Genomic DNA, 11,128 nt, shown 5'->3' on the forward strand with positions numbered 1-11,128 from the left:
CTCTCTCTCTCTCTCTCTCTCTCTCTCTCTCTCTCTCTCTGTGTGCACACACTGTCCGGTTCTGGTGGTTGATGAACACAGATAGGTGCCTCATAGCTCTCATAACAGGCCAGTTGGGTAGCGCACTGCCATGAGTCAATGAGGCTGTCTGATTACTACAATGTAGTACAATGTCTTCCTCTGATGTAGAAGTAGCCTACACTGTAAGTTAGTAGTAGGATGTACAGTGGAGTTGCATATGAAGTACTTTAGGGTCCTTCTGCTGGTACAATTTGGTTTTGAAGAATTCTACAAGCAGCACCACAGGCCAAGCAATCGGCCCATTCCAAACAGACACATTTTCAACAGGGACTGCTCTAGTATTAATAATGCTATTTATGTTTTTGAAGTTTTAATAACCATGTGCTGTTAATGTTTATGTTACTGATGTTGTTGATGCTGTTTGTGATCCTGATATTAAGGGACAATTGTGGTTTATTACAATGGGACTTTAATAGGTGAGGGGAAAACACACACCCTCGAAGGACCCATTGAAAATTTGGGCCTCACTTTCGTAGTTTTGGCGACCATTTCCATTGATTGTGATAACATCCCATTCACTACAATAACAGACGAACACTGCGACGTGGCTACAACAAAGTCTGATGTGGAAAGAAAAGTGAGCAGTCAGTAGATCAGAAACATTTTAGCAAGATTATCCCTATAAACCACTTTATTCAGTGGTAAAACTAGAGGTGAAAACACCTACAGTCAAATGTTTCCTTGAAAAACCTTGTTGTAGCCAACTGAACAAATATGAATTAAAATCTACAAAAATGAGACCAAATTGAAGCTTAATAGTAATATTGTTGTAATTGTTGCTTTGTTGAGGACTCTGTTGCTGATGCTATTCATCTTTGATGTTGAATCTTTAGTTGGTCTTCTAGTTATAGATGTGCGGATTTCATCTTAACTCAGTGCTACTAAATCTGAGCTACAGTCATGTCACACACCCCACCCACACATTTAAAAGCAGCCTTTTGGTACATGCTGTAAATAATACACTTGCCTTTGCCAGCTGTCAGGACTTTCCTCATCACTAAATGCATTTAATGTGAAAGTGTGTGTGTGTGTGTGTGGGGGGAGTATTTCTCTGCACAGATTGACACGTGTATCCAGACCTCTGAGTATTAATGATCATAAACTTTAGTCCATTATCGGATCAGCGCTCTATTTTAAGCTTCTTGGCAACCACATCAAGCTTATAATGGCCCCGAGCCGAACGCCTGATGTCTCCCCTTCTGCTCTGTCCCAAAGCTGTGTTCTCGCCGGTGTGTTGCTGTTCATGTATGTAACCACAGTCACCATCTTTAAAAAGACGTATGGAGACGGTTCATCTTAGAAAACTCGTATATTTTCAATTGCAAAGAAATTGTGTCGTTTAAAAAAACAAATTTACTTTCACATTTGAACATGTTACCTGTTGCTGAACCATTGGTGCCTGGGTTCAACGACAAGGCTAGCGCGTTTTTTACTCACATTTGTTTTTGAGCATTTGACGTTTTTTTTGTTTTTGTTAACATTTCTTCGAAAAAACTATTTGTATAGGGGGCAGTAAAAATTGAGTTTGGGTAAGTAAAAACAAATTTCCCACCTGCCTGACCGCAAAAGTTAAACAAACCTTAAAATTGAACTCTGGTAGCACATACAAAGATAATCCATTGCATCAACAACAATTTACAATTTTTGGGGGCACCTTGTCCTGGTATCCCACTGTGACTCCATTTTTGTCAGTTATGGAAGTAAGACCTATTAAATAAATGACAACTCTTTCAGGAAACACAGGTGTGCTGAGTGCACGTACTCCCACTGAAGACATTTTCCATTCTTTACTTTATTCGATGTGCAAGAGCAGGAGAGGTACATGAAGTACGCAGGGAAACAAAATGAATGCAGGTGCTTTTGGGCAGCTGAGGAAACGGGACCGCCGAGGGTAACGCTTCAGTTTTGTTTTTCCTGATTGAAGCATATGGTTTCAGGCTTTGCAACATAAAGGGTCCCGACAACAACATCTGCTGTTCGAGAGGGGAATCAGGGCCACAACCTGCTGGGGGACAAATGTTATTTGTTATGATGAAGTTAGCAGTTGGTCGGGTGACCGTATTTTTGGTGATCAAGGATGACAGGGTGCTGCTGGGGGGCAGCAGAGTTGCGGGGACGTGAGCAGTGCTCTCTGCAGAGAGGAGCTACACCATGTATGCATAAGTGCTTGCTACACCGCAGCTAAAAAGCCAGATAAATCAATTATTTAAACTTGTTAAACTTCTTTTCAAGTCTTAAGTATTTCTCACTCTAACATAACATTTTCATGGCAGTATTAAAGGTCAGAGAGAAACACCCCTAGGTAATATTTTTATGAGTTTACCGCTCATGAGTAACGAGTAAAGTGTCCGCTTCAAATGTTGATGATAAATCCTAACTTGTATTTTGGGTTTCTACTAGAACATGCTTAAATACTTTTAACGTATTATTTTTGTCAAACTGTTTGTCTGAATATACTTGTAGTCATGTAGTCACCCTCTGTCTGAAACTCTCCTCCCCAAAAAGCCCAGTCTGCTGTGATTGGTCAGTGTTTCTGGGTCTGCTGCATCTGCGCTCTTTCATTGCAGCCGGCGATTGGCTGTAACGGCACTGTAGCTGCATTTTCTACGTATACACTGTATATAGTTGTGACTAGTGTCGGGTACCGTTCACATTTTTACCATTACCGGTACCTGAAACCTGAAATTTGGTTCTGGTACCCAACAGTACCTTTTTGGGGTACTTTCCCTCTGTAATGAAAATAAATAATATCAGACCTTTTTATCCTATTTGCTCTGAACATAACATTTATTTAGAACATTTTACACTCAACACAAAACAAAACCTCTCCCTACCTTCCTCTCCCCCCCCCAAAGCCGTCACTACAAACTATTAAATCAACTGCAGAGGAAAGTCACCAGGGCATTGGGAACACTGTTGTGCCTGTCTGTCTCAGAGGAAGTGTAACAGCTTTGGGCTCGCCATTATAAGATATTGCAACAAACTGTATCCACACTTGCAACCGCTTCACCGGCATTGCCGTGAGTCACTGTGACTTAAACAAACTGCCGAGGCGACATAGCTTCGCTCCATCTGCATCTCTGCATGTGTGTGTGTGTGTGTGTGTGTCTGAGCCCCGCTCTCTGTCAACACGCAGAAAGGGACACATGAGCTTGTGCTTATACGCACTGTTAGGTACCAAAATTTGGCGCTGTTTGATATAAAGTGAAACTTTCCTCAGTAGTACTCCCTCATTTTGGTCAGTACCCAAAAAAGTACTAATTCGGTACCCAAACCTAGTTGTGAAATCACAACCGTACGAAAGTCATGACGGTTCGTTCAAAGGCGCCGTTTCAAAATACAGGCTGTGTGCATTTCTCTGTGGATTGAGTATTTTGATACTTTCACTGTATTTATTTAGCACCCACACCTGCTCTGTAATAAAAAAAAAACGTGCCATGTTAACCACTCTTGCTAGAAAACCACCACTGTATACAGTATTTTGGCAAAATAAAGCAGTGAGAGACAAGAATGTTGAACCTGCCGGGTAAACCTGAAAGTTCCAGAGAAAGGATCCTCTCCTTTGAGCAGAGTACTGAAACGGCGACTGCTCTGCCTGCGGGGATATGGAATATGACTGTGAGTGTCGCTGAAACAGAGCAGAGCCTTTCTGGATAAATCAAGCTGAAATACCTGTCAGTACGTGTTGTGGGTACCCTCAGGGGACTGCATTGTGTGTTGGAATTACAATGCTCGTAGTTTTACTTCAAGCTTCCATACGTTTCCCGTAGGGCTGCACGATATGGGGATCAAAATCAAAATCACGATTCATTTTAGTATTCAAAGTTAAAGTTGGCCTATCAACAGAAATAAATTGTCAAAATGATCGTCATTGGAAAAATACGTCGATAACAGCTGCAGAATTCCGATGGCGATAAATTCACGATTAATTGTCCAGCCCGAATTTCCTGTGAATCACTCAAACATAACATTCACTCCTGCCGAGCAGCCCAACGCCCGCAGTCAGCAAATGATCACTATGATAAGTGATAAGTGTCACACTGTGTAACACACCTGGGTTTCAGGTCAATGCTTAATTCATTCTCAGATTTCCCATAATTGATTTGGCACAGTTCGAAGCACTAAGGATAAGTATAAAATTTTTTGTTTACTTTATATCCAGAGAGAGAAAGGGAAGACTTTTATTTAAATGACAATATTTAGGGTTAATATTTTTTTAATATATTTTTTTCCCAAATGGCTGCGATAGCAGCTGACTGCTGCCAGATTTTCAGCCTCTACCTAGACAGAAAGGCATGTCAGAAAGCAGCTTAGCATATTTTCCCTTGAGGGACTGCTGCTTCTGACTGTGGCAGCGCAAAATATAACACAATACCAGAGCAGAGGAGAAGGAAGAAGAAGAGATAACAAAGTGGAAATGAGGAATTGTAATGAAAAGCAATGAGTGTGTGTGTGTGGGGGGGGGGATAGAAGCACATATAAGCTGAAGGGGGCTGGCCTCAGGGGAGTCCTGTTCTACCACCATGAATATGATTGAAGTCATTTTCCAATTTGCCTTCCTTTCCTTCCATAATCTGTCGTCACCACAAACTCTGAAAGCTTTTGCTCTGAAAGAACAGCACTCTTCTACTCTGTGCTTTCTTTCTGTAATTTCCTTCCAAATACAACCTGGAGGCTCATCATGTAAAATGGAGAGATGGAGCTGGCAAATGCTTACGATCTGCACAATATGGATTCAGATCATGGTAATAATAATGAATTATTGATGTCTGGCTCACCTGAGAAACAACTGCCCAGTTGAGAGAGAATGTGGAGCGCTGTTCACGAATTATCAACCAGATTCTCTCTCTATCTCTCTCTCTCTTGCTCTCTCTGTAAGGCTTTGTCCCCTGCAGGAACACGGACATCTGAGCTTTCCTTTCTTTCTGCTCGTCTCCCGTTGAGACTGCAGCGAGCGAGAGAACACGCTGCACAGCTGCCATTGAATTTCAGAGCAAGAAGGGAAAACTTTGCAAGAAGAGATTCGGCCCGGTCCAGAGATGTGGTGGTGAATAAAAATGTGGGGTACTTCTCACCTCTGGTGATCAACAATGCAATGCAATGTTTTCGCCATATTAACAGCAGGGATAGACTGATTACCGGCCCAGGCCGGTTATCGGCCTGTTTCTGATTTATTAATTAATTGCTTAAAGCATCAAAAAAAAGTTTTGTGTTGGATTTTGTAACATTCCAAAATCTTAATTTTGATTTAAAGATTATTTTTTTCACTGTAAATGCATATCAGTTCCAAATATTGCTTTTATTAAAGGTCTCATGGCATGAAAATGTCACTTTATGAGTTTTTTTAAATTAATGAGGCTGCCTATGGTCCCCGATTGGCTAGAAATGGTGATATGTGTAAACCAAGCTCTGGACATCCTGCTCTGCCTTTGAGAAAATGAAAACTTAGATGGGCCAATCTAGAATCTTGCCCCTTATGAGGTCATAAGAGTCAAGGTTACCTCCCCCTTCTCTGCTTTACACGCCCAGAGAATTTGGCCCACCCGTGAGAGAGAGGCATCATGGCTTTCAAACGAGCAAAGTAGTAATTGGACATGGCCACACCCCCAACCTCCACCTTCACCCCCACCCCACTCCTTCTCAAAAGCTAGACTCAGAAATGGCACATACTAAGGAAAGCTTATTGGGGGACTGGCTCTAGTGGCTGTAATTCTGAATTTTGAGAAAGAGACTTCAGATATGGTATTAGGGGACCACTAAGGTCTAAATAAAAGCATCCAAAGAGCACCATGTCATGGGACCTTTTAACTACTAATAACCAATATCGGTATCAGACTTTGGTATCGAAAAAAACAGTGTGGTCAATTCCATAATTAACAAAATTCAAATCTATTTCCAGGAACCTTTTATCAGTTTGATTTTAGTTGGCGGTGATATTTGTGAGGGTTCCCTTGTAGATGAGATTGCTATCAGTAAACTGGCATGTGTGTACATGGTTGGTTGTATGTGTGTTACTGTGTCTTCTTGTGAGATACAAGTGCATCATCTCTGGGCGTTTTGTTGGCTCACATGGCAAATGTACTTACCATGTAGATTTAGTGTCCATACGAGCACAATATCCGGATGATCCAGTCCTAGAACAAATAAAAAACAGTGCCAAAGCTAATACAAAATGACCAGGTTCATCCCACCGTATTACCCAGAGTTGTTTTTCTTGTCTGTGTTTAAAGAGATAACAAACCTTTCCCAAAATGCTGTTCAAAAGTAGCCAGACAAGTGGTGTAAATATGGTGGAAGTCTTTAACCTAGAAATCTAGACTCACCCTAGCGGCAGCAAATATTTGCAGCCAGGGTCTGTCTAGCAACTCTCCGTTGGCTTGAGAGCTGGAAAACCCTAATTCTGGTCAGGCCAATCACATTGTGTATAGAGTAGGTGGGCGGGCTTAACATAGGGACGGCAGAGTTGCGACGGTTCCGCGTTCATTTCCTGCTACTTGAAAACAAAGAAGATTGTTTTTCGAATCGGCTTTGGCCACAACTCTGGGAGACTTGGAGTTAAGCTCTGAAGTCATTCTTAAAAAAGGAAGATGTGTTCAGAGTTTTGCCGACTGGATACAAAAAAAGTTTAATCTATCAACCAGCATTACTCTGGTTGGTTGTAGCGCAAATCCTACTGCGTGCAGAGAGAATTTGAAAGAAAACCGTTTATCCCGCACCTCGGATTGAGCCCTGCCAATAGTGAGCTCTCAGACCCAACATCTTGATGTGGGTCTGGCTTGTCAGGCATGGACGTCTTTGCATTCAGTTGGTTTTACATATAGCTTAGCATCAGTAAAGAACACTTAACACTGTCTATGTTGTGACAGCATCAGCTGCAATCTGATCTTCATACATTGCATCATGTTCATAGAGTAGGCGTGGGCCAGTTACCGGTTTCAAGGTATACCGAGGTTTTGAAAAAGTCACAGTTTGAAAACCACCAAACTTTTCTGTCATGCCGTTCCTAAGGTATGAGCTCTTTTTTATCTTCTTCAGGGACAGAAAGTGCAGTTTAGAAATCCCTCTCCCCGCCAGCGTGCAGTGTGTTTGAAAATAAAATATATTTTGTTCAATGGAAAAAAACTAGTTGCTTTGTACGCAGACATTTCAGAAATTATAGATTTATTTATTATAGCGGTCATTGCAATACCGTAACACCATGAAACTGTTATAGTTTTGATGAAGGTTATCATACTGTCAGAATCTCATATACCGGCCAATGCCTATTTATAGATGGCTATTGCAGTGATCTGGAACATTTCCGTCAAGGCATTTAGAAAATTTGATACGGAAAAACAGATTCACCTTATGTCGTCTTAACAAACAAACAACAAATTCAATGTCAGGCACGTGTACAGAAACAACAGAAAAAGGTGACTCTTGATAGGAAAGGGGGGATTTCCATGCAAGTCAATGCTCATGTTAAGTCCCAGAGGGCGCAGAATGTCTTCGTCCTCATGGTCTGGAGTAGCCTGGTCCTACCAGACTCTGGTACATTTAATTAGTGCAGAGAGTCTGGCCACTCTCCATTGACAAATGTTAACTTCCTTAAAAGGCAGTTACTCTGTTGAAGTTTAAAACTATTGGATCCCCCATAGCCAATCGTTAATGTTTGATCGTGACGTCGACTTAGCATCTCTCCTTCACCACTGACAGAGCGAGATGGAAAATCAAACTTTCCCGAACCCCGTGGGGAGGAGGGCCCCAGCATCATGGCCACCAACACAACTCAGCAAGGCAGGTCGGGCTTTAACTTATAGATATTTGGCAGCGTTGCCACAACGGACTGAAAGGCTTTGCTCGCATGGTTCTCCGCATCCATTACAAAAATACAACTCAAACTAGCGCACAACCTCAACGTCATCGTTCTCAGACACTCCCTCTGTTCGTTGATTGGACCGGTTAAAGCGCCGCTATGCAGTTTTGGCCATTTCTTCGCTGATTTCTGGCTTTTTGCTCGCAGGTGTCTCTATAGAGCTCCCCCCTACAGCTTCGGAATAGATATTTAACAGCTTCTATGTTTACTTGTGTCTGACTCCTTGCTCGGCCAGTCTGCCGTTTCCTCTTTCTCTGTTCCTCCTACGATGCTTTCCTAAGTTTCTGTTTCTTTTTTGCCGGCTCAGTCATGACGACAGTGTGAAAAACTCCATCGTTACCTTCTTAGCCGGTTCCTGAATGGGTGTATGTGTGCAGTGCCATGAAGCAATAGTAACATTGCGAGACCTGATATCACGCGGTACTTCCTGGCGCTGAGGCGAGTTGCAAGGATGGTTTTTTCGCTCACAGGCGCTAGGGGGGAGCAAGACGACCCCCATTCAACCAGAAAAAAAGTCATATAAGCATTCCAATGACTCTGAAGCTGTTTAGTTAAGGCAAATTAAGCTAAAAAAAAACTTGCATAGTTCCCCTTTAAGATTTGACCGGAGAAACCCCAAGAATACAATATAAAAGCTAGACGAAATACTGAAGGAAAATGAAAATGAAACCACTTCAGTGCAATTTCCACAGGATGGGTATTAAAGTGCATAAATCATTTATATAACAACATGTTATAATCATTACCAGTAAATTTACAGTGGAAATGACTCTAAAGCCCCTGAAACAAATACAGTGCAAACCTGATTTTAGACATTAACTGGCAGAGCTGAATGTGAGAACGTAACGTTCGAATCACAGGAATCGGACATCAAATGGCCTTTACCCTGCAGCTACCTGCTACTAAGTCTCTGTTATCTCTGGTTGAGCCCAAAGTGCAAGAATTCCCAGCCAACAAGTGGGCATGTTGCAAAACCAGAAGAAAAGTAATATCCAAGGGTGGATTACACAAAGACGCTGACAAAAATGTCTACCAGGAGAGACGAGCTTCGGGAACTTCTGTCTGTAACGGCAGAAGACTGTATTACAAAGGGCTCTGCACGCTTTACCCAGCACCACCCCCCGCCTTAGCTCAAATACAACTTTCGACTGTACAGCCTTGGCGTGGGATTGGTGGGATCTAGTGGGATCTAACTGTGACCAATGGAAAATACATTTTTATCACGTTGAATGATTTCTTTATTAGCTAATAACTCACCTGCTTTTTCGTTAACATTTTATTCAGCATAATAACCTTTCTGGGACTTTATCCTATAGCGATCAGATTGCTGAGATTAATTAAAGTGTAACAACGTGTACCCAAATAATACATGGCATAAATTTTTGGCAGGCGTGCAGCAGGTTGCCGTGGAAACGGGCTTGCTGTTGCCCATCAGATTGTGAATGATTGCTGCCGTTAATGGAAGCAAGGCTGCAGTGGCTACACTGCTGGCCAGCACACACTCTGTCTTCTGGACAGGTAATTTAGGGCACTGCATGCATGCATGCACGCACGCGCACACACACACACACACACACACACACACACACACACACACACACACACACACACACACACACACACACACACACATACACACACACTCAAAGACACACATAAACAGGCAGACTTACACACATAAACACACATACATGAGCCAAGTCACAAAAACATAACTGCACAGTATCTGAAAGAGGATCTCTCTCTCTCTCTCTCTCTCTCTCTCTCTCTCTCTCTCTCTCTCTCTCTCTCTCTCTCTCTCTCTCTCTCTCTCTCTCTCTCTCTCTCTGAATTTCAAGTTTCAATTTCAATATGCTTTATTGGCATGACAAAAGATACATCTGTGTTGCCGAAGCATAAGAACAAACATACATATAAAAAACAAGGAGTAAATACATCTGATATAATAATATATTGAACAGGATAATTATGATATAATTGCAGATACTAAACAAATTCTGTGCATAGCCCTCAAAGGGTACAATGAAATAATAATATAAAAAAGAAAAAGAATAGAATATTATAAAAATGATAATATATACAATGCTCCACTTATTTTGCCTTACATTTTTGCAGGAAAAGACTGATTTAGCTGCCAGCCATGCTGTGTTTTTATCTTCCCCTAATAAAAAAGGACGCTTTTTGTCCTCAGTTTCGGTAGTATGTTTTAGTATGTGATGTCTGTAAGCTACTGGGTTCTTGAATTTCCCCTTGGGGATCAATAAGGTATCTATCCATCAATCATGTGATTGCAGTAGACATACCATAAAAAACACCCTTAGTTTTTGTTAAGGGTTTGCATAGTGTAAATGTGGTCTGATGTACGATATTTTGGTAAAAAGCCAATTTAAATTTTACTCTCTGTTTCTCTCTCTCACACACACACACTCACACACACACACCCAGAAGCACAGCATACTTAACACACATACGTAATATTACTATAAAATGACACACATAAACCTTCTGTGTGTGCGCCCAACAGGCTGTTTATGGGGCGCAGCTTGGCCCATTTCCGCTCAAGTCATCCTTGAGACAAACACAATTCTTAGATTCAAAGTTTTTAAAATGTGTCAGACTTTACTGTGTGGTCACAGCTGTGTGTGTTGGTGTGTGTGTGTGTAAGAAAATGTTTTACAACTGTGACATCATCAGTGTAGTCAGAGAAGCACTGTCTAGCTTTCAGTCTTTTGTAATGCCACTTGAGTTCTACACACACACACACACACACACACACACACACACACACACACACACACACACACAGTGCATGTAGTCAAAGTTCGTTAGCAGTTGTTTATTTCATCCTTTTTAATTTATATGTTGATGTGATGACATCTGGGACATAATAGCCGATCATCCTCCTTTTTTCTGTAGTGGGAAAACCGTAGGAAGCAAACTCAGATCGTCACTTATAGTTGAGCTCATATATAGTGCCTTGCGAAAGTATTCGGCCCCCTCGAACTTTTCAACCTTTTGACACATTTCAGGCTTCAAACATAAAGATATAAAAAAAATATTTTTTGTGAAGAATCACCAACAAGTGGGACCCAATTGTGAAGTGGAACGAAATCTATTGGATATTTTAAACTTTTTTAGCTTTTTTTAAAAACTGAAAAGTGGTGCGTGCAAAATTATTGGGCCCCCTTGCGT

At 41.5% G+C, this 11,128-nt stretch overlaps 1 protein-coding gene and 2 long non-coding RNA genes across 5 annotated transcripts in view; all 3 read left to right on the forward strand.

The window, feature by feature from the left end:
- LOC116672827 (uncharacterized) overlaps positions 1-11,128 on the forward strand; it is a 174,131-nt gene that overhangs the window by 54,830 nt on the left and 108,173 nt on the right. The window lies entirely within an intron of this gene.
- camk1da (calcium/calmodulin-dependent protein kinase 1Da) overlaps positions 1-11,128 on the forward strand; it is a 68,652-nt gene that overhangs the window by 6,737 nt on the left and 50,787 nt on the right. The gene's annotated exons all lie outside the window — the stretch shown is intronic.
- LOC116672820 (uncharacterized) overlaps positions 8,297-11,128 on the forward strand; it is an 18,440-nt gene continuing 15,608 nt past the window's right edge. For both annotated transcript variants that reach the window (XR_004327638.1, XR_004327639.1), the window contains exon 1: positions 8,297-8,521. This is a non-coding gene — a long non-coding RNA (uncharacterized LOC116672820). The remainder of the gene's footprint in view (positions 8,522-11,128) is intronic.

Source organism: Etheostoma spectabile, chromosome 23 (assembly GCF_008692095.1).
Source record: "Etheostoma spectabile isolate EspeVRDwgs_2016 chromosome 23, UIUC_Espe_1.0, whole genome shotgun sequence".
Lineage (NCBI taxonomy): Eukaryota > Metazoa > Chordata > Actinopteri > Perciformes > Percidae > Etheostoma > Etheostoma spectabile.